The sequence below is a fragment of the Giraffa tippelskirchi genome, chromosome 1 (genome assembly GCF_054371585.1).
Source record: "Giraffa tippelskirchi isolate mGirTip1 chromosome 1, T2T-mGirTip1v1.2.pri, whole genome shotgun sequence".
In the NCBI taxonomy this organism is placed as follows: Eukaryota; Metazoa; Chordata; class Mammalia; order Artiodactyla; family Giraffidae; genus Giraffa; species Giraffa tippelskirchi.
Window position 1 is genome coordinate 169,867,760 of NC_137275.1, and position 26,624 is coordinate 169,894,383.

Below are 26,624 nucleotides of genomic sequence, written 5' to 3' on the forward strand. Positions count from 1 at the left end.
CTGAGGATCTTTCATATTGTTCTCCATAGTGAACTCTATGTACTTTCATTCCCATGAACACTGTAGGACAGTTTCCTTTTTGCCACACCCTCTCCAGCATTTATTATTTGTAAGCTTTTAGATAATGGCCTTTCTGACCAGTGTGAAGTGGTACCTCATTGCAGTTATGATTTGGATTTCTCTAATAATTAGTGACATTGAGCATATTTTCATGTGTCTATTGGTCATTCATATATCTTCTTTGGAGAAATGTCTGTTTAGGTCTTCTGCCCATTTTTTCAATTGGATTGTTTGTTGTTTTGTTGTCAAGCTACATGAGCTGTTTGTATATCTTGGAGGTTAATCTCTCATTGATCGCATTGCTTGCAAATATTTCTTCCCATTGCATAGGTTGTCTATTTTGTCTATGGTTCCCTTTGCTATGTAAAATCATATAAATTTGACTAGGTCCCATTTGCAAGTCTTATTCTTTTAACATCAACTTTTTAAAAGTTAGTTTTGGTAGGTTTGTTTTTGTGTTTCAGTAATGACCACCCTTTGACCCAGTGCAGTAACACCCCTGGGAAGGACTGGTACAGGGAGACTGGTCTCAGGCTCCCTCAAAAGCAGAACTCTCTGTACACTGAGAAGCCCTTAGAAACCTCTCAAAAACATTTACACACTGCATGAGAAGCACAGCATGATTATGAGTGCCTTTCCTTTAGGGATAAAAATGCCACAATTATTTAACCCAGCAGAAACATCTGTTCACCCTATCAGAAATCGTGTGGCCTCCTTGGGCCCCTTCCCTCTGTGGGACTCCTTTCCACATTCCTTCCCCAAGTGGCTGGAGGCCCTGCTACCTTCAGGTATCACCCTGTCTTCCATTACAGTAACCCCACCAGATTCCACTGCCTTCTCCTCAGGTTCCCCCAGCTAATGCCACTCCTACAAGACAGCCTGGATAGGGCTGTATAACCAGTGCATAACAGCTTGTTTAGGATTGGAAGAAATTAAAACCGTGAACAATCCTAGAGGCCGGAGGCCAGTACTTACTAGAAATTGAAAAGAAAAAGTTAGCTCTTCATTCCTAGAGTCCGCTATGCTGGGAGTCGGGCCAGCAATGAATAGCTTGGTAAATTGTTCTATGACAAATGTAAATTATCTAAAACAAGGTAGGTAAGAAATCGACCTAAAGAGGGAAATAACCACATCCTTTCATTGTAACCCTAAACTCCATCCGAAGCTGAAGAACGGCCACATCCTCTAAACTCCATGATGATTAGCTCCCTCCCAAACCTCTCTAACAGAAGGAAGGAACAAAGTCTGATGCTCAGTAGAGAGGTGAGAGACAGCTGCATAAGTCCCCTAAGTGCCCTTTGGCATTCCTAAAGAAACCCAAACCTGTTTTTTTGGCCACAGAAAATAGCACTCAGGTTTCCATGGCTAGTGGAATTTTTAGATGAAAATTCTCAAAAGTCCTGTGAACAGGTAGGAATGAAAAGATCCTGATGGTGTTGGGTATGCAAAGCCCCTCTCAACTGCCCTCCATACACCTGGCCATATTTTAGAAATCAAAACAGGCACTCATGTAAAGTTGAAGCTGACACTTACTTCTCAAAACCCAAGCCCCGGGGATAATGCAAACCTCAACCCAAATGAACACACAACAGAAGATGCCACTTTTCTGTTCGAAGAAATAAATGGAACTGAAAAGGTAAACACAGATTACAAAAACCAGAGACTATCCTCATGTGAGGATGTGCCCTTGTAAAAATTAATGGAGGTGCTGAAACTGGATGGGAACATTTCTTTGAACAAAATTTCCTTCCCATGAGTGGTTTGGGGAGAACTTTCTGGGTGACAATGAAACACGCATTTCCAAAGATGGTGTCTTGAGGCTCCTGCCAAGTCTCCCTAGAGACCAGTGTAGAGTGGGCAGCAAGCCATGAGAAGACTCAGCATGGGGACCCATCCCAGGTGGGTCTGCCTAACCTCTTGCTGCATGGACTCTTGGGGAGCATCCACTTGCCTCTAATCTCAGATACACCTTTGACCCTTGAGAATTCATTCTCTTGAGTCTTTCCTTGAGGGGCTCACCCAGTCGGTTGCCTGCTTCTCAGGGCAGCCCCCAGAACCATAACTACGTAGAGTTTAGAACCCCTTGTGAGTTTTTAAACTCTTCTCCAGGCCATGCCTGAGACCCTTCCACGTGTCCTTCCTTGGAAGAATCTTTGCTGTGCCCCTCACATAGAAGCTTCCTGGCTTACAACTCAATCTCCACAAGATCCTTTTGCTCTGGCTCTTTCTTAAACTCAGAAGGCTTTGAGAGTATGTGTCTAGCCTTTGGCTTAGATGTCCTTAGGCACACTATATCCAGGGATACTAGCATCCTATGAGCCAGGTTCCAACAAGATTAAACATGCCTCTTTTAAAGGTGGTGTTCTAGGTGCTTCCCAACCCCACTCATTGTAAAATGTCCAGCATGATGGAAACTGGCAAAGTGTCTGGAAGGTAAAGCAGTACTGAGGAAGCTTGGGAATGGGAGGACTCAAAGATTTCTGAGACTTTTGGACAAAAAGGAGTAAACTCCATGGACAATTTCTTTTGCAACAAGAACCAGTTAAAAGGTTCAATATTAGTGGGAATGACAGACACACTTCACTTAGTGTTGGACGGAAGGGTACTCCACAGGTCTTAACCAGCAAGGGAGAAGAAAAGTAGGATGAGTAAGAAAGAAAGAGGATTGCGGCTGGACTTGGGCTGTGTCTGGGGCAGACGTGGGGTGATAACTGGCAGGGTGTCAGTTGAGCTGTAGCGTGACCATGGATGGGGCAGATTCCAGGCAAGAAAGGAGTGGGGATCGCTTAGCTGGTGTTAGGACCGAAGGCCGTGAGATGATCCCACGAGTAAGAAAGAAGGGACTCTAATATGGAAGAACCACGAGCAGTGAGAACTATCATAGGCTCATTGTGCAGACAAGGGCACCTTGGAGGCCTGGCTCCATGTCTGCCACACCGGGTGCCCGTGGGTGTGGTGGGGCTGCCGTGGCCTGTGCACTTGCTCTCATTTGCCCTCCTGCTCTTGGAGGGTTGGACGGACAACTGTGGTGTCCTGCTTGTCTACAAGCGACTCGAAGGTGTTCCAAGACTTCACTTAGCAGCCTTACCTCAGGAATTTTGGAAAGGGCCCCTTTTTGTTTTCTTCCCGAATCCAGAAGTCCCCTCTGTTGATGTCTCTTCTCTCCAGGTGCTCTTTGACATCAAGGAGGAGGAGAGAGTCCAGCAGTCTACAAATGCTGCTCAAAGGACCTCCTCCGAGAAAGGCCTCTGGTGAGATCGGGTCAAGGACCAAGTGAAGTTCGCATCAGAATCTAAGCATATGCTTTGGGGCTAAAAAGGGCATATCCATTATTTTCTAGTTCATGGGACGCACCACACACAGTGCAAAAATGCTGTTGTTCAGTCACTAAGTCATGTCCAATTCTTTGTGACTCTATGGATGTGTAGCCCACCAGGATCCCCTGTTCTTGGGATTTCCCAGGCAAGAATACTGGAGTGGGTTGTCATTTCCTTCTCCAGGGGATCTTTTCAATTCAGGGGTCAAACCTATGTCTCCTGCATTTACAGGTGGACTCTTTAGCACTGAGTGACCAGGGAAGACACATACTATGGCATGTCTAAAGAAACCAGCAAAGCGATGAGTCCTTGAACTCATAAAAATAATTTAGTACTGCAAATGAATAGTGGCTTAAGGTACTTTTTTGGAAGATATTACATTACTTGAGAAAAAATTCTAGGTATGTATTTGTTTTCTAAATAGTGCTGTTAACATTTCTAATCTAATTATATTGTTCTTCCTCCCACTCCTGCCCTTCATCTACTTCACCCTGCCCCCAGGCTCTGCCACCCCAAGTAAAAATTTTTTGTTGGGTCCTTTTCCAGAGTTTTTAATGTAAAAGTAACAAATTCAAATACATTTTCGTATCCTCTCTCCTTTTCTAGAAAGAATATATTCTATTTACTGTTTTGCATGCTACTTTTCCACCTGAGAGCAGATATTAGAAATCTCTCCTTATTGTTTGTGCTCTCATTCTTTTCTTTTTTAGCCAACTTGCATAGTATTGATGGACATTTGTTTTTTTCCCATCTTTTGTATTATCAACAATGCTTCAGTGAATAACTTTGCAAGGTTGCAAGTTTCCTTGTAGAATAAATTTTCATTAATGGCATTGCTGACTGAAAGGGTACATGCATTTATAATTTTTGTGGTTATTGCTGAAAGCCTTCCATATAGGTTATACAAAATTTATGTTCAGGCCAGAAATATATTTGCCCATTCCCCACAGCCTTGCCAACAGAGCATGTCATCAAACTTTTTACATTTTTGCCAGTCTGAGAGGTAAATTATACATGAATGTGTGTAATTGCTTATATATCAGTATTATCCTCCCCTCCCCTCAACACACACACACACACACACACACACACACACACACACACACACACACACACCCCTTTTCACTAAAGATTTCTGTTGCATGAATAAGTGAAGGAGGTCTCTGGTCTAACATAGTGTAATATCTTGCTTTTTCAAGAGAAAAGAAAAGCCTAACTGTCTGAAATCCACTCTTTGGAGACAAGGGGATAAAGGACATGATCCACCCAGAACTAAGCATTGTGTTGTATAAATTCAGGAAGAAATAAAACACTACTGGAAAGCACCAGATTGTAAATTGCCAAGAAAGGAAAATCTCCCACATGTAATTCTGCAACACTGTCCAGTTGCTTTGATGATAAATGTTTGATGTGAATCCGTTTCTGTCAACAGAGTTATACATTATAAGGTGAGGTGAATCAGTGTCATCAAAAAAGGTGGCATATTACAGTGATTTGAGGAAAGAGAGGCAGTGCAATTAGACAAACCAGAGTGGATTCGTACATTTTCTGACTGTGGGCATAATTTGGATCTGTAAATTTATTCAGCAACTCCCAGATGGAGTATAAAGAAATTTCCGTTTTTGTTTATCTTGTCATAGATCATGCTTTTGGTTAAATTAGCCTACAAAAAGTTTTCTTCAGTATTTTGGTCCATCAACATGATCTGTGGTTTATAAACATGTAAGAAACTGCTGACATTTTATAAATGACACCTCCATTTTTGCCCTCCACTTCCTACTGCATCCCACCACTCTAAATAAAGGAGCATTTGTAATTTAAAATTAAATTAAGCAGCTTCCTACAGTAATCTTAATCCCAAGTTTGTAAAGGCTTCCAATTCTATTGAAATTACTGTAATAATTAACCAGTATTAAGCAAGTACAAAGTATCAGGCTGGGCTTCCCTGGTGGATCACACTGTGAAGAATCCACCCGCCAAAGCAGGAGACTCAGGTTCGATCCCTGGGTCAGGAAGATCCCCTGGAGAAGGGAATGCCTACCCACTCTAGTATTCTTACCTGGAGAATCCCATGGACAGAGGAGCCTGGTGGACTACAATCCATGGGGTCACAAAGAGTTGGACACAACTGAATGACTAAGCACACACACACGGACACATTATCAGGCCATATGCTTGTATAAAATTATTAATCCTTGCAGTAATTTTATGAGATAGGTATTGTTATTTTCCATTTTAAAATGGAAAACTGAGGACCTGATAGGGTAAATAATTCACCCAATATATCTTCCTATAAGGGTGGAGTCTGGTTTTGAATGTAGAGTTTTGCTCCAGAAATGGAAATTTATATATATATATAGAGAGAGAGAGAGAGACAGAGAGAGAGAGAGGGAGATAGCATATTTCTTGAGGTCAAGCTACTGCTTGATTTCATCCAAGGCTCGTTTAGCTGACTCACATCTTTCCCCCCAACTCAAAAAATTTCTAATAACTTTAGAGGCCCTAAAATAATAATGATGATAAAAATTTTACCTTGAACCTGACCACCACAGCAGTTTTTATCACTTTTCCATGTCCTCTTTTAGTCTTTGAACACATACATATTTTATGTCATTGTAATTATAACAATCATAGTAACTTTATATATTGCTTTTTCAATTAATAGTATATTGTAAGTATTTTCCACACTGTTACATGGTATTCATAATTATTTTTGATGATTTTATAATATTCTATGCACTAAACCCACTAAATTGATTTGACTATTCCCCTGTTGTTGAAATCACAAGTTCATTTAAATTCTTCTACAGTCACAGATCATACAGCAATAAATCACCTTATGCCTCACTTTGACTTACTTTCACACACAAATTCCTAGGAGTGGGTAAAAATGCATAAAAGACAATTTACATTGTTGCTGCCTTGGCAATGAAGGAGCCTGCCTTTCTCTTCACAACCTCACCAGCAATGGTAATTAATTAATATTTTGAAATTGTTGGGTTAATTTAGCAGGTTACAATCAAGGGTGAGTTATTTATTTGTATTTCATTGGTAAAGTTGAATGATAATTCACTTTAGAAACAATAATAAATACGTTAAACAAGTAAACAAACTAATCTTCTAATTTACATCACATGCTTTTTTTTTCTCCTACCTGAACACCAAACTCGGTCTTGAAATTACTGTGTTTGATCAAGGAGAAAACAGCTTTCTTAGCTTTCTGCTGTCATTAGAAAGTGATGCATTATGTTCTGACCTGGGTGACCTTGGTCCAATGTCCCTGAAGGACCTGCACTATGTTTTCATTGCCAAGATCTCAGTGCGCATTGAGTGACATCCTCTGGTGAAAGGAACTGAGGAAGTGGGTAAGAACAGTGAAAGAAGTGGATATAAGATGAAACTGGAGACTCATTATCCTTAACTCATTCTAATAAGAAAAATGCAAACACAACTCCAAATTGCTACCAAAGTGAAAATCTACGCTTTCCTCCATGAAAGACCATCTGCATTGATTTTTTTTTTTCTTGTACCATTAAAGGTCAGAATGAAAATACTTCGTCCTTTAAGATTATCCCATAAATAGGCTAGTTTTTGCTGAGAGTGAGAATTTTCTCCACACAGCTCTAATGTCTTATTTATCTCCTCCCTTCTACAAACACAAACAGCTTACATGGTTATGAACAAGCCCACTACAAAAAAAAGACCAAATGGGGGCCTTAGCGCTATAATTCATAGGGACAAAATGGCTTGATGTACACTCCTTAGACATTGAAATTATTATATGAACCTGATAGTTTTGTCATTTTGCTCAACACACATCACATTTCCTGAATTCCCTTCTATACCAAAAGCATAAATAAGATGCAAAATGACAGCACTGAATATTGCAAGGCCTTTTTAGGGACTGCATTACATGGGAGGAAATGCACAGATGAAACCTGTATCAATGATCATTTTTCTTTTTCACACATCAAATAAAGACAGTCTCCAGAGCAGTTATTGTGGTGTGCAGTGCCATATATTTTGTAATTAATGAGTAAGGCATGAGGTCCAGAGAGAGTTCTTGGAAATCTGAGTGCTTTGAGAACCCACATGTGCCTTAACTCACTGCCTTAAATTTTCATAGGCCTTATACATTTCAAAAGTAATATACATGCTAGGGTCTAGAGATGATTTTTTTTCCTGTATGAATTCTTGTGTTTGTTGGTTGTAGTTTTAAAGAGTAGAGTTAGCCCAGAATAGCTTTTGTAGCAATAAAAAGTGATTTTATTGAAGATCTGCTTTATTGCTACTGAACACAATGCATTTGTTATTTGCCTTTATTTTCTCTGAGGAAAGTCTCAGAGAGAAAAGGAAACCTTTGCAAATCTGTGCATTCTAGAAGTTTACCTCAGTGCACTGATAGCACCATGGATAGCACATTCACATCCATGAAACACTCTGAACCTTACGGTTGCCTGATTAGGGTAAGTAATATTAACTCCCTCTTCCAAGTGAAGGGAGGATCCCTCGGGGATGCAACAGGGTCATCACAGGTCCCTGCACTTATTCCCGCAACACCATGGCCCCACTGGGAATAAAACAGCATCTGAGATTTCAGACCAGATTTGGGTCAGAGGGTTAGAATTTATCCTCTCCACGTTCCACAATCACTTGTTGCCTGAAGTAGGGCATAAATCCAGCGTCAGTTCTTGTGAACTTCAGTCTGCTCCTTGATAGGCGTTTCCCAGTCATTCCAAAGTCTTTGTAGTTTCTCCTTCTTCCCACACTGAGACAACATGAAGCAGATCAAGGCTGCAGACTGAGATGAGGGGCAAGTTTTAAACACTGTTTTTGCATAACTGAAGGCAAGTAGCCAAATAGGTGAAAATTACATATTTTACAGTTGTTGTTTAGTCGCTAAGTCATGTCCAACTCTTGCGACCCTGTGGACTGTAGCCCACCAGGCTCCACCGTCCATGGGATTCTCTAGGCAAGAATACTGGAGTGGGTTGCCATTTCCTTCTCCAGTTGCCATTTCCTTCTCCTTTTATAGTGAAAATATGTAATTCCTAGGAAAATTTCCGAAGAGAGAAGTTCCAAGAAAGATTGGAATTTGCTCAAATCCTTGCAGCCTTAAGCCCATAAATTTGTGCAAAAAGCATATTTTGGAAGCGCATTCCAATACTCTGCCTATAGAATAGAATTCACCATAATCCAGACCCTTTTGGGTCTGAGTAAAGATATGTATTTGCTAAGTTGCTACATGGACTCCATTATGAGGGAACTTGCTAGAAAGTAGCCCATTTGGATCTTCCTCATCCTCTCCCACCCCTAAGTAAGATTTCTATGCATACAGGATAAGACGTTTGGGAAATTTCTCTGAGCTATTTCTATTCATTTTTCTTTGCATAAAATGTACCACAAAGGCCATGGAAAAATTGAAATGGCTGTCATTGATTCTATATTACCAACCTCAGTGTACAGTGTTTTGCCTGTTTTCAATGTTCTCCATCTTACCTTCTTCACACTGTTGAGTAAAGTGAAAGACAAAGGTGCGTCATTAGAGTAACTCATCTTGACAACTAGCAGTGGTAGAAATGTCCTTGGGAGAAGGAAACCACAATAACATTTCACAACTAGCAGCGACTTCTGGCACTTTATAGGTTTAATTATTAACCTTTAAGGGCCTGTTTCATCTTTTGGTCTTACACAGCTTGTTCTGCTCAGGCAAAAGGAAGGGGCAAGTTAGATAATATTATAGATGATATAAAAGCTTTCTTCTACTCCTGCTTTCTTCCTTTAAGAAAAAAAAGAGAAAAGTTGGTTTGTAAATTTTCCTTTGCACAAAGATCCATACTGCTTGAATGTCATATATGTGTGTATAAATAGTATGTATGTGCATGAGTGTATATTCTCCTATTCACAGAGCATGTCTAGTCCTATTGCTGTTGTAATATTATGTATGCATGTGTACTAAGTTGCTTCAGTTGTGTCCAACTCTTTGCGATCCCATGGAATGTCGCCCACCAGTCTCACCTGTCCATGGGATTCTTCAGGCAAGAATACTGAAGTGGGTTGCCATGCCCTCCTCCAGGAATATTAGGTATGTGTCTGTAGATTTGTAATGTCCCCCTCACTTTTCACACTCCTTTCCCTACTAATACAGGAAGAATGGAGTTTGTGATAACGTGCTCTGTCAGTAGTGCCTCCTAGAGTTGTAGCTGCAGCAATTTTGGTCCCCTCCTCCCCTAAGGCGTTGTTTAAGACAACAGCACCTGCTTCAGACATGGTGACTATGGAGGGTTGATAAGCTCTGTGAATAAAAGTCAGTTTCTTTTCCCAATTGTTTTGAATAAATAAGTATTAGCAGAGTTCACAGCTCCCTCATTCCTTTACTTAGGCTTTTAGAAGCTTAGCACTGTAACTGCCAAATCTGGAATATTTCGAGAAAGAAAAAAAAACATGTTTGAATTTCAACAAAATAAGGAAGAGGGAATCCATCTTCAGGGTATATGGAAATACATACAGTATTTCGAGTAAGGAATTTACTTCATATGATTATGAATATTATTTTCTTTTTCTTACTTTCAGGTATTTTTAAACTGCTGAGGTGAATTTGTGTTTAAGAACCATCACTTTTAACATCCCGTAAATCATATTACATTATACACAACTGGTTGAAATTGTTAAATAATAATCAACAATTATTATTGTCTGGAATGTCAGGCAGAAGCCTTCTAATCTAGCTTTTTACTCCCTGGGGGTTGTGTGGACTAGAACAGGCAGTGGAAATGGAGAAAAAGCATCAAGATAAGTAGGAACAGTGAAGAAACATCCATGAGGTAATGGCATAGTCAAGGATTCATAACTTGTATACTTTAATGAAATTTTCAGTAAAACAGAAATTAACATAGGGTGCTTTACCTTGAAAAGGCATGGCCTTAATCTATGGATGATGTGGGAAAATTCTCCTTAGCCCCTCTGTGTATATGGACCACTGTAATCTGTCATAGACAATGTGGTTGACCTGAAAATTCAAGTTAAATTAAACATCTATGAGAGGTTTTAAGTTTCTAGAACTTTTGAGGGGCCACGCTAAGTAGTAGAATCTAATCATTGGCAATTTGTTTACTCTGAATAACTCTGTGAATAGAGACCAATATAGTTTGACTATTAGGCATTTGAGATGATTTTTCACGATTAACTCCTAGCATACTCTCTCTGCTGTATGGTAGATGTATACTCACAGGAAGCGATATCCACATAGGAAACCTAGGTTATTTTACTAATAGCTGGAAAAGTGCTCAATGTCTTCTCATTGCCTGGCTTTTCTGGCAAGATGGGCTGGAGTATGTGGCTCATTCCAGGAGACTTGGCGTCTACTCTTCCAACCAGTGGCATAATCAAGCATGGAGAGTCTGTCAAGGAACAGGATCTTCTGTACTCACCTCATGGAAAAAGAAAGCTTAGCATTCTCAACTACCACTCTGTTCTGGAGACTGGGAATATGTCGAATGCACAACTCTTATCTAGGCTGGGAACACAGATGGAAGTTTGATCCACTGGTATGCGCGCTTTCCCCTAAATGTGCAACATATTAGGCTCTTTCCTAATTACCTCAATGAGATGTTTCTGAGTCTGAACATTTTGAGAATCACAGGTGTAGGAACCTGAGTCCAGAGAAAAAAGTAAGTATGAAGATGCTTTCTGGACTCAGGTTCCTACACCTGTGATTCTCAAAATGGTTCCTAGACCAGCAACAACATCACTTAGGAATTTGCTAGGCATGCAATTCTGGAGTCTACTCAGACTTATGAATCAGAAACATGGGCCACTCTGTTTCAACAAGCCTTGCAGGTGATATTGAAACTAAAGTTTGAGAAGCTCTATTTTAGATGAGTACTTCTGAGAATTAATGAGCATACAAAACTACTGGGTATTGTGTTAAAATGCAGACTGAGTCAATAAGACGGGCTTGACGCTCCTAGGTGATACCAGTGCTGCTGGCCCGGGCACCATACACTGAAAAGCAGGGGTCCAGGTGTCATTATTGCTATGGATATGCGTACTTTGGAGAGTTTTAGTCTGGTGGTGAATGTCTTCCAGGCTTCCCAGGGTTCAGTGGTAAAGAATCTGCCAGTCAAACAGGAGACGTGGGTTTGATCCCTGGCTCAGGAAGATCCCTTGGAGAAGGAAATGGTAACCCACTCCAGTATTCTTACCTGGGAAATCCCATGGACAGAGGAGCCTGGCAGCTACAGTCCATGTGGTTGCAAAGAGTTGGACATGACTTGGCGACTGAAATGAAAGTCACTCAGTCATGTCCGACTCTCTGAGACCCCATGGACTATACAATCCATGGGATTCTCCAGGCCAGAATACTGGAGTGAGTAGCCTTTCCCTTCTCCAGGGGATCTTCCCAATCACCAATAACAATGAATGTCTTTCTTCTTTAAGATGGAAGAATTAACCTTTTTTTTCCTTTGGGCATGTATAGAGTTTGTCATATTCTGTAATTATTTGTTTGTTTCTTTCTATTCCCCATTGGTCTCTCAACTTACTGAGAGCAGGAAAAATGTCTATATTTGTAGCAACTTTAAGTGCTTGACATATGGAATACCCTGATTATGGATTATAGAGCAAAATTCTGATATCTGTAACTATGGCTGTATCCATATAGCCTAGCAATAAGAGATGTATTAAAACTTGTTGCAAATAGCTTGTGTGTTATGTATTTGGCAACCTTATTACTATTGTTTCCTCAAGTTTGTGAGAGAATGGTAAAATCCGTGAGCCTGAAATCCTTTAAGCACAGTCAAAATAAGGTGAACTTTTTATCTTCAGTGGCTATGTATCCAGTAAATAGTGGTAGTGAAGTGAAGCTGATTTTGGTCTGATTCCTGGTGAACCAGGGATTCTTAATGACTTTCCTCCTTGAGTTAGAGATTGTCAGACCCTAGGAGAAAAACTAGAGAGGTCAGCATTCTATCTGGAAAAAGACTACTCTTACTTTACCCATAACAGAAGCTGAAATTCTTTTCTCCCTCTGTTCAGAATAATAGGGTTGATATTTTGGATTATCTCTTTTTTATTCTGTTTCTCTTTAGTCAGTAAGTTCCTGATAAGAATAAAAATGTTTACCTAGCCTGTGAAAATATCCAGTATTTTATTTTAAAGAACCCTGGCTAATGAGGTCACCTCTCCATTGTTGCATTTCTTCTGTGTGTTCATAGGAATATTCTGTAATAGCATGAAAATTGACATCACTGGCCCTGGGACAAGACTAGTGAAAGTGAAGTGAAAGTGTAAGTCACTCAGTCATGTCTGACTCTTTGTGACTGCATGGACTGTAGTCCGCCAGACTCCTCTGTCCTTGAAATTCTCAGCAAGAATACTTCAGTGGGTTGCCATTTCCTTCTCCAGGGGATCTTCCCGACCCAGGGATTGAACCCAGGTCTCCTGCATTACAGATAGATTCTGCTACCGAGGCACCAGGGAAACCCTAGACAAGACTAGGGATATCTGGTAATACCCAACTGAATTGATCATATCTTCACCCAGAAGAAATCCTACTAGAAGGATTGGACTACATGTCTTAGTAGAAAGAAAGTTCCACATTAAAAGTGGCTAATAGATAAGAATTCCATGAAGAATATGAAGTAAAACTAAGTGGTCTAAACTTGCCAGTCCTAGTTTTAGTGAATGTTAAAGGCTTGAAATCGCTTCTTTGCCAATGCAGTCTTCTATTATATTTATCACAATTATAGGTTTCAGTAGTGCTCAATACAGTTCTCCAAAATTAAGAGTTCCCAGAGTACTATTCACCTAAAGACCTAGATAAACACATCCTTCTTCCACAAACTACAGAAAACAGTAGGTCGTGTCGCATTTTCATTAGATATTTAATTATCATAGTCCTTCACAAAACATTTTATTTACAACTTCTAAATCATTTCACTTGAGATCACAGCAGTTAGTCTATTAGAAAGATTTTCAGTAGAGTCTGGTTTTAAATTAAGACCAGCTGGCTTTCACAGATCAAGGAGCAGGTAGGAAATCTATTGTGCCATCCAGACCACCAGGACTATAAATTGATTTGATGCTTTGGCTCTGGAATGTTTACTCTTTGGGTAACTATACAGAGACATCAGTAAAGAGGGCAATTCCCTTGTTTTGTAGTCATTCTCTCTCATAACATTTCTGTTTCAAGTTTATATTTTAAAATAAAAATTTTCTATTAATGTGAAAGAATCAACTGAAAAATCTTTATTACATTTGTTGAAGGATATTTTGCTCTTGGGGGAATTATCAATCAAGATATGAACCTGAAAAAACATATCTAAAATTCATATTATCACTGATTTCCTTTATTTATCCTTAGAGCAAGCTGCTGAGAACTGAAGAGGTAGCCTTCCTTCTGAAGTTTTCAAGTAGGAAGGACTTCAGTTCAGTTTAGTCACTCAGTCGTGTCCGACTCTTTGCGACCCCATGAATTGCAGCACGCCAGGCCTCTCTGTCCATCACCAACTCCCAGAGTCTACCCAAACCCATGTTCATCGAGTCGGTGATGCCATCCAACCATCTCATCCTCTGTTGTCCCCTTCTCCTCCCGCCCCCAATCCTACCCAGCATTAGGGTCTTTTCCAATGAGTCAACCCTTCGCATGAGGTGGCCAAAGTATCGGAGTTTCAGCTTCAACATCAGACCTTCCAATGAACACCCAGGATTGATCTCTTTTAGGGTGGATTGATTGGATCTCCTTGCAGTCCAAGGGACTCTCAAGAGTCTTCTCCAAAACCACAGTTCAAAAGCATCAATTCTGCGGCACTCAGCTTTCTTCCCCGTCCAGCTCTCACATCCATACATGACCACTGGAAAAACCATAGCCTTGACTAGATGGACTTTTGTTGGCAAAGTAATGTCTCTGCTTTTAAATATGCTATCTAGGTTGGCCATAACCTTCCTTTCAAGGAGTAAGCGTCTTTTAATTTCATGGCTGCAGTCACCATCAGCAGTGATTTTGGAGCCCCAAAAAAATAAAGTCTGACACTGTTTCCACTGTTTCCCCATCTATTTGCCATGAAGTGATGGGACCAGATGCCATGATCTTAGTTTTCTGAACGTTGAGCTTTAAGCCAACTTTTTCACTCTCCTCTTTCACCTTCATCAAGAGGCTCTTTAGTTCTTCTTCACTTTCTGCCATAAGGGTGGTGTCATCCGCATATCTGAGGTTATTGATATTTCTCCCGGCAATCTTGATTCCAGCTTGTGTTTCTTCCAGCCCAGTGTTTCTCATGATGTACTCTGCATAGAAGTTAAATAAGCAGGGTGACAATATACAGCCTTGACAGACTCCTTTTCCTATTTGGAACCAGTCTGTTGTTCCATGTCCAGTTCTAACTGTTGCTTCCTGACCTGTGGGAAGGCTCTTATCTTCCTTTAAAAATTTGTGATAGCATCATATGTCATTAGGAAAATGCAAATTAAAACAACAATGAGATACTACCGCAGACCTATTAGAACAGTTAAAATATGGAGCACTGACAGCACCAAATGTTGGTGAGGATGTGCAGCAACAGGAACTCTCACTCACTGCTGGTGGGAATGCAAAATGGTACCAACACTTTGGAAGGCGGTTGGTTAGATTCTAAAATAACTAAGCATACTCTTACCATATGATCCAGCAATTATGCTTCTTGTTACTTACCCAAAAGAGTTGAAAACATGTCCACACAAAAACATGCATGCAGCTGTCTATAACAGTTTTATTCGTAACTGCTGAAACTTGGAAGCAGCCAAGATGTCCTTCAGTAGTTGAATGGATAAATAAATGGTATAGATTAATCAGTTTTACCCCTCTGGTAGGAGATGTTGATAGTATGGAAAGCTCTGTGTGGGGACATAGGTATACATAGGGTGCATATAGGTAGTCTCTTCTCAATTTTTCTGTGATTCTAAGAAAATCAGACAATGGACTACTGTTCAGCATTAAGAAGAAATGAATTATCAAGCCATGAAGACATGGAGGAAATTTAAATGTGTATTACCAAATGAAAGAAGCTAAGCTGAAAAGTCTATATACTGTATGATTTCAACTGTATGACATTCTAGGAAAGGCAAAACTATGGGTGGGGGGGGCAGGCTCAAGAGGGAAGCAATATATGTATATTTATGACTGATTCATGGTGTTGCATGGCATAAACCAACACAGCATTGTAAAGCAATTATCTTCCAATTAAAAATAAAAAATTGTTAAGGGACTGTGAAGACAGTAAAAAAAGATCAGTGGTTGCCAAAGGGTAGATAGAAGTGTTTGGAGGGGCAGGTGAATAGGAGAAGCACAGAGAATTTTTAGGGCAGTGAAACCACTTCCTATTATACCATAATAATGGATATATATTATTACACATTTGTCCAGACATATTGATAGAATGTACAGCCTACAAGTGTGAACCCTAATGTAAACTATGGACTTCAAGTAACTTTGATTATGGTATAGATTAATCAGTTTTAGCCCTCTGGTGGGGGATGTTGTCAATATGGAAAGCTATGTCTGTGTGGGGACATAGGTATGCATAGGGTGCATATAGGAAGTCTCTGTACCTCTTCTCAATTTTTCTGTGATTCTATGACTGCTGTAACAAAAAGTCACTTTTTCTAATATGGAAATAAACACATCATTTATTTTTTTTAAACCTATGATAGTTTAACTTATGGCCTAGAGAATGAAAAACGTATCTGATTATGAAACAAAAGAATTCTAACTACAGATACTGCATAGTCTTTGTGTAATCAAATTAGAGGGTGTTTAAGTTTTACATTTTAAAAGTGATGGATCATGAAGAAAGATTAATAGATATCTCATTCTACCTCTTCCAGAACAGGTCCCAGACCAGATTGCTAATTACTGCAGGGTCAAATAAACAGAGGGCACTCAGTTTTGAAAGACATCATTCATTCTTTCATTCTATACATTTTTTGCTCAATATACAAATGAAGAAACCCTATTTATATGGCATAATAACATTCTGGTGGGTATTTAGAACCCATCTTGAAGCAGCCTCTTCTTTTCTTTTATAAATATTGTATTTATTTATTTATTTGGCTGCACTGGGTCTTAATTGTGGCACAAGGGATCCTATGTTGTGGCATGCAACCTCTTAGTTGTGGTATGTGGGATCCAGTTCCCCGACCAGGGGTTGAACCCTGGCCCCTTGCATTGGGAGCATGGAGTCCTAGCCACTGGACCACCAGGGAATTCCCAAGCAGCCTCTTCTGTATGAGAGCACCTCTGCCAAAAGTCTATCCAGCCAACAGGAAAAACTAGGAAAGTTATCAGCTGCTTAAATTTGGGCAGGCCCTTATGATTTATTCTGATGCAACAAGCAGTAGAATCTAAACGAGGTATAGGAGGCAAAGAAAAAAAAAGGAAAGGAAGTTTGGTGACTGCTTATACAAGAGCAGTCTCTCAGCATTAATGTGAGAAAAGGAAATGGTATTTTTATTTTCATTAAAATGCAGCAAGCATCAACGTCAGAAAATAGATCCTCTTTCCCCATGCCTGGAAGCATGTAGAAGCAGATGAGTGGGTGCATTCTTCCAGGTGCTGCTGGGGAGTTCACTAACCCAGATCTGTCCCCCCGCATGTGAGCACAGACCTGTAGGGAGGAGGAGAAGAGGCTGAGGAGGACTGGGTGGACCCCTGTTCTAGCAGACACTTGGCTAGTTCTGGAAGGCCCTTCCTTACTTCATTCCTCGAATCTGTGTTGAATGCCTTCTGTGTACCAAGACATGGCAGTGCTCTCAGCTTCCTAATCTAATGGAAGAAACAGATAAGCAAGCAGACAATTGCAATATGGTATTGAAGAATCACATGTAAGTGTTTTAAGAGCATCAAGAAGAGCATTTACTTCTGCCTTGGGTGATTCAAGGAATGCTTTGTAGGGGAGGGTAACATCTAGGTTGATACTCAAAAGATGAATAAGCCAGGTGACACCCCAGTAGTGTAGACAGGAGACGGGGGGCAGGAGCAGAGAGGAGGCAGCAGATGAGGGCACTGAAAAAGTTCACAGAATGTTCAGAAGCCTGGAGGAGAAAGGGAACATAGTGTGTGTGACTGAAGCATGTTCTGGAAGGAGGAGATATGGGGCTGGAGAAATGGGGCTGAAGATATGAGAAAGGGAAGACCCTTATAAGTTACACTAATAAGTTTGAATTGCTTCAGAGAGTCTCAAAAGCTGTGCTCTGGACAGTTTTGGAACCTCTATAAATGTCCCAAAAGGTATAAGGTAGATTCCATGGAAGGAGAACTGTAATTTTGAGATCTTTAAATAGTCATATAAAGACCATGTAGGGAAAGGAAGTAGGGTATATAGCAGCAGCCCTAACAGTGCAAGAAGGATAGTTCATTTGTTCCTTCAGATATTTACAGAAATAGCACCATCCACTTGGTGATGGAAATTCAAAGACAAATCAAGGAGTGGTGCTTCTCTCAGGATCTCACAGGATGGTGCAATGTGATGAGAGGTGGGGCACGGTCATTATAACACAGCAGGGTAAGCGCTGTGATGAAGACTTATCAAAGGTCCTGGGGAAGAGCTGGGGGCAGGCAGTGAAAGCTCAGCCTGGTGGTGTGCAGTAGGTTAACTGGTGGCTCTCCCAAAAATATTTTCACCCAGAAGCTGTGAGTGTGACCTTATTTGGAAAAAGGGTTTTTGCAGATATAACTAAGGATCTCCAGGTGAGATCATTTGAGATTAGGGTCTTAAATCCAAAGCAGTGTCTCTATAAGAGATAAGAGAAAGAGAAGACAAAGACATAGAAGAGAAGACCATGTGAAAATGGAGGTGGAACTTCAAGTTTTGTTGCCAAAGGCTAAGAAATATTTACAGCCACCAGAAGCTGGCAGAGGCAAGACAGAACTTTCCCCCTAGTGCCTTCAGAGGGAGTGTGGTTCTCCCAACACCTGGATTTCACACTTCTGATCTCTAGACCTGTGTAAGAATAAATTCCTGTTGTTAGAAGCCACTCAGTTGTTGATCATTTATTACAGTAGCCTATGAAACTAATATCCAGTGGAAGCTATGCAACTTCTTGAAGAAAACATGCCTGAGTGAAGTCTTGAAGCCAGAGAGAGACAGCTGAAAGGATGTGAGTGGGACTAGGAGGAGGATGGATGAGAGGTAGGGATGGAAGGACATGTGACATAGTGTTCAAGGAAGAGTCTTGAAAGATTAAAGGAGTGATCTTGAAAATGTACTTGTATCTAATTATCTCATGATTGATGTCACCAAAAAGAAAAGGGTTATACCTAGGCACATGCCTCAGAAAAGATTTCTGTGGACAAACAGTTTTGGAAAATGGTGTATAGACTGCTCATATTTTAGAGACCCGAAGTTCACATAAACACATTGACACCTCAGGGAAATTCTGACTCTTTCCCCTAGAGCTTCCAACTTTGTGCTTGTGTGTATGTGTGTGAAACACCTATTAACAGCTCAAGGAAAATACTGCTTCCAGAGTGCACTTAGGAAACAATGGCCCGGATAATGTTTGGAGTGTGTTAGGAAGACTCCTTTACCCTGTGAAACCAAACTGTCAGGGCTCTTTTCCTTTTTTTTTTTTCTTTTGGGTAGCTTTTTGGTAATTTTGTAGTTGTGGGAGTTTTTTTGGTGATTGTGATAATTGGGTATTTTCTAAAATTAACTTAATAATGACAAATTTTTGTTTTTAGCATTTTTTTGGTAGTTGTTGAAAGACTAATAACTTGCTTCCAGGAGTTTACCCTGTAGGCTAATGCCTCAGAAAGTTTGAAAAGCCGATTCTGCAAAATGGGTTTAAATCAGAACTAGTGTGAGAGGCCATGCGATGTCCTGAGAAGAGTGAAAGGCTCGACCTCAGCATGGCCGTGTGGTGAATGACGGTGAGGATGCAGATGGAGAAAGTTTGCGCAGAGTAACAGCCAATTCTGGTGTCTCCAGGGTCTGGTAGCACCAAAACTTGTGTGTTCACTCAGCCTCTGACTCACTTAGACCAAGCGTGTCTTGTCCTTGTAGCGCTTTCTCCCCTGCTCTTTCATTCTGACTTCTGGCCAAGCAGGCAGCCCCGTTAGGGGTTCTGAGAGAATGATCCCCATGACTCAGTCCTGGAGCAGGACATGTGTCAGTGTTCTGGTCATCTGTGTTAGCTTCTCCGAGAATAACACATCTTTTCCTCAGGATGGGCAGAAGAAGATGAATGACTTTCAGAGGATGACATTTGCGGATAAGTTCTGTTTGACCAAAGCAAGCTGCAAATGTGCAATGATTGAGCCAAAGATAATTGAAAAGATTTTGTTTAAATAATAGCAACAAAACCTCCAAACCAATCCGTGCCTTTAACCTACATTTTATGGTGGTAACTTAAATAACAATTAAATGATGCCAAACACCTCAGAATCACTCCTGAGCACTCCTGGATCACGGTCCCCAAATTAGTTCACACTTGGGGTTTTGGAATCTTAACCAAAAGCAATTTACAGAAAGAGTTTTCTTCTGTGACAAACATTTTAAAGCTATTAAAATTTGATTTGTCTTCTTTCTCTCTCTGTTTCTTTCTCTCGGCTTAGTTTTAGCTTTGTGCTTGTTTGTTTTATAGATTAGGCCTGATTTTAAAGTATCTGTAAATCTTTCCCTAAGTAAAGGACAGCTTGCCGATCTGTATGCAAATGATATACTTGCCTGCCTTAAAAATTTAAGATTGACTTTGAATTGACCTCGTGCTTTATCCCTCAGTGGAGAAAAATGAAAGGATATTTATAATACCTGTGGACATTGTGTACGATACCAGTGGGAGTTTTCTCCACCAGTAGATGAATAGCAGAAACATGGGCAGAGTAAAATGTGGCAGATATATGCAAAAGGCAGATTGAAATTGATTTACATAGCTGGGTATTACTTACTGTAGCTCTCTGTGGTTTCTGCCTCTCAGATACCTACACTGCTATAATTTTTTGTAAAAATAAAGGATATAAAAAACTGAAAAAAGCACACATATGATCACCTATGAATTGAGTCCCCAAAAGTTTGTAATATACAAGTTTTATTTTTTCTTTCTAAATGTATCATGATTTTGGTAACAACTAAAGCAGTTTCTTAGAGTGACCTTTTTACCACCTGGGGGCAAGCCACAAAAATCTCATTTGTATTGGAAGTTCATGTGCTTCAAAATACATACCCCACTGCACATCAGTTTTCACGATTAGCAAAGACATTCTTTGTTTTATTTTTTGCACCTCTATTTTCACACTGCCTTAAAAATTAAAATAGAGCAGAACATTGACCTGGGATGAAATATGGATTTTTTTATGCTTCTCTCAAACTCAAATTTTATTAAGGTTTTTGAAAATAAGACCATTTCAAAACCAGAAAAACCAAAAGGATAAAATTGCATGAGATTAACATACCTATTCTTATCCTACAACAAATATATCTTAGTCCAAACCTCAGTGATTTTTTGGACCACACTGTTTCAAAGCTACATTTTTTAGTGTTTAGTTTTGATTTCCACAGTAGCACATTAACCGTCCTGTGTTCTCAAATGAGAAGGTTGAAATCCTCCAGGTCACTTGGGCAGTGGCTAGAGCCAGAGTCTTCATATCCTAAGGATCATGAGTTAAGTCTCTTCCCTTAAACTTATGCGTTCATGGGGTCACAGTGACACGACTGGAAGTGCTGCAACTGAGCACCCCAAAGACATGATTGTAAAAGTAATGAAAGGCGATACTCTCCCTTCTTTGCCCCTCGTCTACCTTCATGAAAACTTCCTACCCATCACCTGTTACGTCCAGGGCTCACGGATGCTTTTCTCTTTCCTTTATTTACTAAGAAACTATCTGATATCAGTCTCCTTCACTGAGTGCCTAGCAATAGATGTTTGTTACTGAATGAATATTCCAGTTGGAGAAGATGAATTAGAAAGAAAGATTAAAGAGGATGAAATGGGTCATACAATATAAATAGATCTTTCTGGCAACAAAATAAAATAAATCACACTTATGTCTTTCAACCCCAGTCTTTTCTTCATAAGGTAAATAGGAAGAAATATGGCTAAGATGAGTTGACACCTATTTCAGGAGCAGAAGGAAAATGAGAAGTGGCAGGAGAGGGATAGAACCTTCTGGGAGAAATCAAATTAGTCCAATACCTTCCTATGTGTTCTGGCCTGAGGTCATTATTGAGGGCAAAGGACCATACAGAAGGGAAATTACTATGGCATGATGATGTGTTCAATAGAAGGAAGGAAAGAAGTCAAAAGACCAAGCAGAAGTTAAAGAGATAAGTTTGTAGTAGACACAGGAGTATTACAGGGCCCTAAACTTTGTGGGAGAAAGATTTTGGGTTTGGCAGACCTGTTGCATTTCTTGTCAGCTCTGCAGTACATGTAACAAAGCATGAAGCCCTGTTTCCTTAAGGTGAGGGCTCAACCTCATGGTTCGTAGATAGCTGGGTCTCAAATTACCCTTTCTGTCTGTCTTTTACCTGCTGGTGGTCCCTTGTGTGATAGGTGGGGGAGAAGAACAAGGAATCCTCAAAGAGTATGAGGTCACCTCCCTCTGTGGGAAAGAAGAACTTAGTATTCCTCTATGAATGCTATGCTGAGTCAAGGAATGAGATTCCTTTATAGTTCCTTTTGGAGTAATCATCAAAATACTCCCTGTCTTGTATGTCACCAGTTCTTTATTGGGAGAGGTCAGAGTTAAATAATGTGTTGCCTTTACTGGAGGAATTTGAATTTTATGACATTTCTTTCCTTAGACTGTGAAAAAGTTTGGTCCTTGTTAATGGGAATTCTGTCATTATTCAGCTACAGAAAAAGTAAGGTGTTACACCAAAGCATTTTTAGCCCTCTCCAAACAAAATGAGGTGGACAGCTTCCTATTCTGCTGGTGCAGGGAGTGGCTGCTGGGAACAGAAGTGCCAAGTTCAAACTAAAAGGGGTATAGACCCCCTACACTGTGACTCTGCATCTCTTATCTTCCAAGAAAGAGAGAAACACCCTGGAACTGGTCTGATGCTCACAGGCAGTCCTCAGTGTTAGAAGCTGGCCTGATACTCACAGCTAGATGAGCTGTTCTCCAGTTGGACATAAACAATCTCACAGAATGGAAGCGTCAGGCAGGAGCACTCTTGGTCCGGAAAAATGAGAAAACTAGAGCCCACTTCATAATTTTTTCAATAAATAAAATCACTGTGCAATCCACAGAATACCAAATATCACCTTTCTTGGCTAAAATGAAGGACTGCCCCTTCTTTACCAACTGCATTTCACTTTAGACTGCCTTTCTTATAGATACAATTTATTGAGATAGCCTGTCATAAAATTGTTGCCTCTTTCAGACAGCCCTCAATCCAGAAAGCTCCTACTTCCTTAGTCCCAGCCTCAAAATACTGTAAATCCTCTCTAATCCTCTCTTATTAAGATACCCATATTTCCTTATGGTAGATACTCTTCTTTGCTAATAAATCCTCAGTTTGTTCATCCACAGATGCGTACTTACTGGCCTTTGGCTGGAGTGAATTGACACCTCACTCTTCCTGAAATGTGATAACCTTGTCTTCTGTTGGATCCTTCAGGACTTTGGTCACTGCTTTTCACACACCTGCTGTTAATATACAAATTGAAAGAGTAACATAGATTATAGATACATGGAAGTTAGGACTCAAATTTGCAAATGAAAGAAAACCCAACCCAAAAACACACTAAGAAAAAAAAAAAGATGAGATCATTATCTCTAATGAATAATTCCAGGAATACATTTGGCTGCAAGAATGTCTACACGGACATCCTGCCCTTTGCAACATGGATGGACCTTACCTTGAGGACATTAGGCTAAATGAGATGTCAGACAAAGAGTGACAAATACTGTATAATATCAGCTATATGTGGAATCTAAAAAAGCCAAACTTGTAAAAACAGAGTAAGATGGTGGTTATCAGGGGATGGGAGGGGGGATAGGAGAGATAGTGTTTAAGGGTGTAAATTGCAGCTGGTAGTAAATAAGCCCCAGAGATCTAATGTGCAGTATAGTAAATATAGACCACAATATTACATTATAATCATCAAACTTTCCAAGACACTAGATCATAATTATTCCAACCACTGAAAAGCAATGATAATTATGGGATGTGGTGGAGGTGGTAATTATCACTACAATGGCAATCATACTACAATATATGAATGTATTGAATCAACATGTTATATATCTTAGAGTTTTACAATGTTATATGGCAAATATATTTTGAGAAAAAAAGAAAGTCTGTATTGGAGATTGAAACAACATAATCAAAAAATGTTTCTCTCCATCTCTCATTCTTTTTTCTATTATATTGGAAATGTTCATCATTTTTGTTGGTTCTCATAAGCCTGTCACATTGTATCAGCAAAGTGCATTGTTTAGCTGGCCTAGCCTGGGTCATATGGTCCACCTCTGCATCTAGAAATGATCCCACCCAGGCCAAATGGAGCAAGAGCTTGAGATATAGGAACTGTCAGGCTGAAGTTCATTGCACATTAAGAATCTTACTGGCGGCAGGGATTTGAGAAGCAGCAACTGAAAGCTGGATAAAAGAGAGTTTGTGAAAGTGTCGGTTTGGAAGCTGTATAGATTAAAGAAATACCTAAGTCTTGCCCATGCTTGCTGGTATAGCACTGCTTTAAATAACATTTTAGAACTGGATAGATGTTGATGGGAGAAATTAAAAAACAAACAAAAAAAGAGTTCAGGGGATATGTAGAAGCTAAGAGCAAGATTTTAGTGATTAAAATCACTAAAATTGATCCTTGAACAACATGCAGTTAGGGGCGTCCAGCCTCCACGTAGTCAAAAGTCCACATTTAACTTCTAGTCAACTCTCCCTGTGGATTCACCCAACTTTAGATCGTGTATTACAATAGTATTTACTATTGAAAAAAATCCATGTATAAGTGGATCCATGTAGTTCAAACCTGTGTTGTTCAAGGATCAATTATATAATTATGTGGGGCTAGTGTTTTTCATTAAGAAGTGAATACACACACAATAAAACAGGCTCTGTGGAAGCAAGAATTAACCTAGTTTTCTTCTGCCTGGACAACTCTCCCTGTCACTCTTCACTGCTTTCCTAGTCATCCTCAGGTTCCAGCTAAAGAACATGTCCTCTAAATAAGTCTTTTCCAATACTTTAAAGGTCAGATGCCATCTGCTATAAATTTCACAGCATCATTTCCTTAAAATAACGCGAGAGCAAGGTGTTTGCACCTAGTGTCTTATCTGGCACATATGAGGTGTGCATTGGATATTGACTGATAAATTTATTAGCAAACACCCCAACAGGTGTTTGCTAATTTAAAAGGTATTTAAAAGCATACTAGAGTCTTCTAATATTTATTTTTGTCTTCTTAAGGGTAAGAAAGGGTGAGCAGATACTCAGCCACATCAAAGGAGAGATGTAAAGTCTACATTGTGACCTGAGAACAGAGTGATGCCTTTCAGCCTTATAATCTTGAGAACTGTTAACCAAATGATCACTTGAAGTTTCTGTTCTTGGCAACACCATGATGCTGCAGGAGACCTGAGTCCAAAGTTCACCTGTTTTATTTCAGGTCAGTTGAGCAAGAACCAAGTGAGTATCACTGCCCTAGCAACATACACCAATGGCTTCTCACATACACTAAAGGCTTTGGGGGTTTGTTTGTTATCTCTATTTCTACTGACATGGTTCTTCATAACAAGCGAACTAAGACATTTGTCTATGACAATGGTTTTCAAATTATCACCGGGGAAGTATCACATTTTGAATTTCCAACTGACTGAGGAATACCTTTTTAAGGTTTCAGTAAAAGCAAATTGCTAATAATAGTAAACTAAAATAAATAAAGCACTTACCTAAATTTTTATAGGTGAAAAAAATTACTATGTCAAGTTGCTTAAAAATGTTTCTAAACACTCTAAATTTTGCACTTTTCTTGTTTATCTTGGCAACCTTATCTAGTCTACAACTGATATGTTGCTATTTGCAATGGCAGAAAAGTCTCAAGACACCAGTTCAGTTCACAGATAATGTGTGTGGAGCTTCCAGCAAATTATCGTCTCTCTTTCTCTCCAAATGAGTCTGTAAAGGTCAGAAAGGCAGTATCAAAAGGTATACTTTGTATTCATACATGGCAATTTGAGAAGGTAACGGTCTTGTTATAATTTGGGGTTCCATGTGAATAACATTTTTCTATTAAATATTAAAAATTCAGCAGAAACATGGAAGATACCTAAAAAGGAATATGAAATAAGTGAAGCATTTTTTTATTTGGCTAGTGTTTAAAACTCATTATATACTTTAAAGTGTATACTTCTTTAAAATCTGGGGCTCCCATTGCTATTACCCTGAAATTTAAGTAAAAAGAAGCAGGTGGAGTAAAGCTCTATACCATATTGCCCTCTGACAACAAGTTTAAGTTCATAAGGATGGTAAATGTGATGGTGTTAAAATGATTTTGTTAACTTGTGACCAGTATGACAAGACTTTCATTTCATACCGTTTGGTTTTATAGACAAAATATACTACTGGGGTGAAATCAGATTTCCTTTGACAATCTGTAGGAGAAGGAAGGATCTATAGGAGAACTACGTTATCATAATTGTGAGATTAAACATAGACGCACAAACAGCATCCAAGTTATTCAGCACTGGGAGACTATAAAACTTGATCTTTACAAAGGTGGATTGGCATATTAATTAAAAATAAGACTGACATTTGAAGCATATTTTAGATTTCATGGCAAACTTCATCATTCTAAATATAGTTTCAGATAATTATGACACATTTGGTGCTAAGCTATTTTAGAATTCAAAACACTTCCATCTTGGAATGGTTGCAGGAAATCAGGGTGTTTCATTAAGGGTGCAGAGACAAGAGAGTGGATTTATATACCAGGTCTCTTCATATTCTGCTTTTAGCTTTTGTTTTCGGTGGGGGTTAAGTTGATAGAGTTATGCAAGGTGATGGCATTTTGAGTGCAAATGGAATTTGACATTTTGAGTGTAAATAAGAATGGTTTGTCTTCTTGCAATATCAGTCACTTTTCACCAGCAGTTAAAGTGAAACCCACAGAACTGTGGGGTTATTCATTTTCTTGTAAACACACCAAGGAATTTTATATTCAGTTACATTGCCATGAACATTATTTTTACCCCTTTCTTTTTCAATTTATCGCCTCATTACAGGGATTGATAATGATATTTCCTCTAAATGA

At 39.5% G+C, this 26,624-nt stretch overlaps 1 long non-coding RNA gene across 1 annotated transcript in view; it reads left to right on the forward strand.

Moving 5' to 3' along the window:
- LOC145512280 (uncharacterized) overlaps positions 1-25,042 on the forward strand; it is a 265,655-nt gene extending 240,613 nt beyond the window's left edge. The window contains exon 4 of the long non-coding RNA XR_014058450.1: positions 24,782-25,042. This is a non-coding gene — a long non-coding RNA (uncharacterized LOC145512280). The remainder of the gene's footprint in view (positions 1-24,781) is intronic.
- Positions 25,043-26,624: the final 1,582 nt, after the last annotated feature.